Here is a 2,851-nt window from a genome sequence, read left to right as displayed (position 1 = left end):
GTTCTAGTTCAGTTCTAGTTCAGTTCTAGTTCAGTTCTAGTTCAGTTCTAGTTCAGTTCTAGTTCAGTTCTAGTTCAGTTCTAGTTCAGTTTAAGTTCAGTTCTACTTTAGTACTAGTTCAGTTCTATGTTACTTTTTGCCCAGTTCTTGTTCAATTAAAATGTCATTGAAATCATATTTGGCATAACGGAGGGAATTTCCCATATGTAAACTAGAGATGGTGGTTGAAAAAAAGGATGTGTGAAGGTTTTTTATTCTTTTATTTTTGTGGGTTCTTCTTAGTTAAGGTAGAAGTATGTGCCTGTAACTGTGTGGGTTTACAATAGGTGTGATGCAAATTTTTATATTGTAAATGTGGCTGTTATGTATATAATATATATAGAATTTCTTTCTACATCATTGTTTTTATTGCTTTGAGAGTTGTCGGCTAAGAGCACTAAAAAAGGCAGTTAAGGTAAATTAAGAACAATACAATTGTTTAAAGCCAAAACATTTAAACATGCATACAAGTGCAGAACACACAAGCCAACATTAAGAAGGCATTTATTGTAGGCAGCAGTTGAATGAGAAAAGCAGAATGACAAGGGTACTTAGAACTTTTTCGTAGCGATAATATTTACTTATTTAAGATAGATTTTATACTAATAAAAATAAAACAATATAATTTTTTAATTTCTTTTATTCCAGAGTATTATCACGTAAACTAAAGCCTCATTTAGTTGCCGACACCGTCAAACAGTATATAAGTCGAGCACAGCGGCCTGCTAAAGGATCACAACAGCAGCAGCCTAACATGGAGTTTTTACGTGGTGTTTATGCGTTTATGCAAGTGAGTAGATCATCGGTGAGTGTCGCTTATACCATTTTAACAACTGTACTAATCTATATATAAATTTTTTCTACTTTTTTTGTGTTATTGTGTACCTTGATTGATTGATTTTGGTTGGAAAAAAAAAACTATCAATTAAACCCATTAAAACCCAAACTTAACTATACTGCTTAACAACATATATTAAAATAAACTTTTTCCCATTTAATTTGGTATTTACAAACAAAATATCTTACAAATTTAATTACTGTAACACTCACATTCAAATTGACATATACAATTATTTTAATACTATTTTACTCACTGAAATTATTGAAAAAAAAATTGTGAGAAACGTCATGTCCTTTCAAGTCATTATTAAGCAATTACTTTATAAGTCGAACTAGAAACATTATTTGTGTGATAAAATATGTAAAAAAAATTAAAAAAACCAACAGCATCTGATCATTAAGAATTTTAAGGATATAAACAAAATTGGTACCAAATATTAAGAGCATGATATTGTCAATAAGTTTACAAAACAGTGATAGAACTACACATGTGGTCAGAAAAATAGGTGTGCAATTTTTTCATAATTTAAATATTTTGTGAAAGTTATGAAAATTGGTTATTAGGCAAGAAGGCAAACTTTATTTCTTAATAATTTAATTTCCACTGTTAGATTTTCTAAGAGTGAGATCGTACGTTATGATTTGATTTTTCATTACTTTAAAACTACAGTTATCCATGCACCTAATTTTCTGTCCTCATGTCTATGCTTTAAAATTATAAACTAATTTGTTTTTATAAAATTATTTTCTATTTAAAAATAAATTAAAATAGTTTTTTAAAATTCATCTATAACTTATACATTATTCATGCTCTTTTAATTCAAATTATTAATAAGCTATTAAAACACAACAATAAAATTTTCATAAAATAATAAAGTCATGCATAATTTTTTTGATAACTATAAAATAACGAAATAAAAGAAACTTTAACAAAAACCTGAGCGAGTGAGCGAGCGAACGGTAGTAAAACTAATAAATTAGGAAAAAAATAATAAAAGTTACTAAAACAAAATCTTTCTCATTAAAAGACGGCGACGAGCAAAACAAACCACAACAAACATAAAAATCATCGCGCAAAAAAATACAACAAAATGAGGCAAAACGAAAAAAATATAACATAAAAAGCATCATTTCGTACTAATGCATTTTGTTATAATTTCAACCAACAACTTTTTACTACTTCCATAAACTATATCTTTCTTTCTCTCTCTTACCGTCATCTAATAATATATAACTTTTCTATCCTCTCCTCAACTCACTCATTAAAAATATAAATTAATATGCAGACATTAATCACACAGAGTTAACAAAAATACGCAACATCCATAACAAAAATATAAAAAAGGAAACATAATAAAAAAATAAACCACAAATTAAATTTAATTTGCAACAACAACAATATTAGCAAAAAAAAAATAATACCAACATTAATGTAAATTACATGAATTTTTTTCAACTACTATGAGAAGAAAAGGGGTCTTTATCATATATTTTTATACGTATATATATATTTTTGTCGCATCTCATATTGCCACACTTATTAATAATCTGTCTATTATAACTTATAAATTGGCCGGTTTTTGCGTCTTTCACATAAACAACAAAAACCACACCCAACACTACTATTTTTGGGGTATTGGTTTCTTATCTCATTTATTCGATTTTTTATCATATCCAAACACATTTACCTTTCAACATTTAGTTTTTTAAATTCTTTTAATTTATTTTATATCCGGTTTTAAATTCTACCGGATGCCAAACATCAGCTTTTTTAATGCGCAAAGGAGAAATTAAAATGCAAATGTATTTAACACATAGAATTATCATTTCTTATTCGGTTCTAGTTCGGTTCGAGTTCTAGTTCTAGTTTTGGTTCAGTTCTAGTTCAGTTCTAGTTCAGTTCTAGTTCAGTTCTAGTTCAGTTCTAGTTCAGTTCTAGTTCAGTTCTAGTTCAGTTCTAGTTCAGTTCTAG

Source organism: Lucilia cuprina, chromosome 3 (assembly GCF_022045245.1).
Source record: "Lucilia cuprina isolate Lc7/37 chromosome 3, ASM2204524v1, whole genome shotgun sequence".
In the NCBI taxonomy this organism is placed as follows: Eukaryota; Metazoa; Arthropoda; class Insecta; order Diptera; family Calliphoridae; genus Lucilia; species Lucilia cuprina.
Note: the sequence above shows the minus strand (reverse complement) of the source record.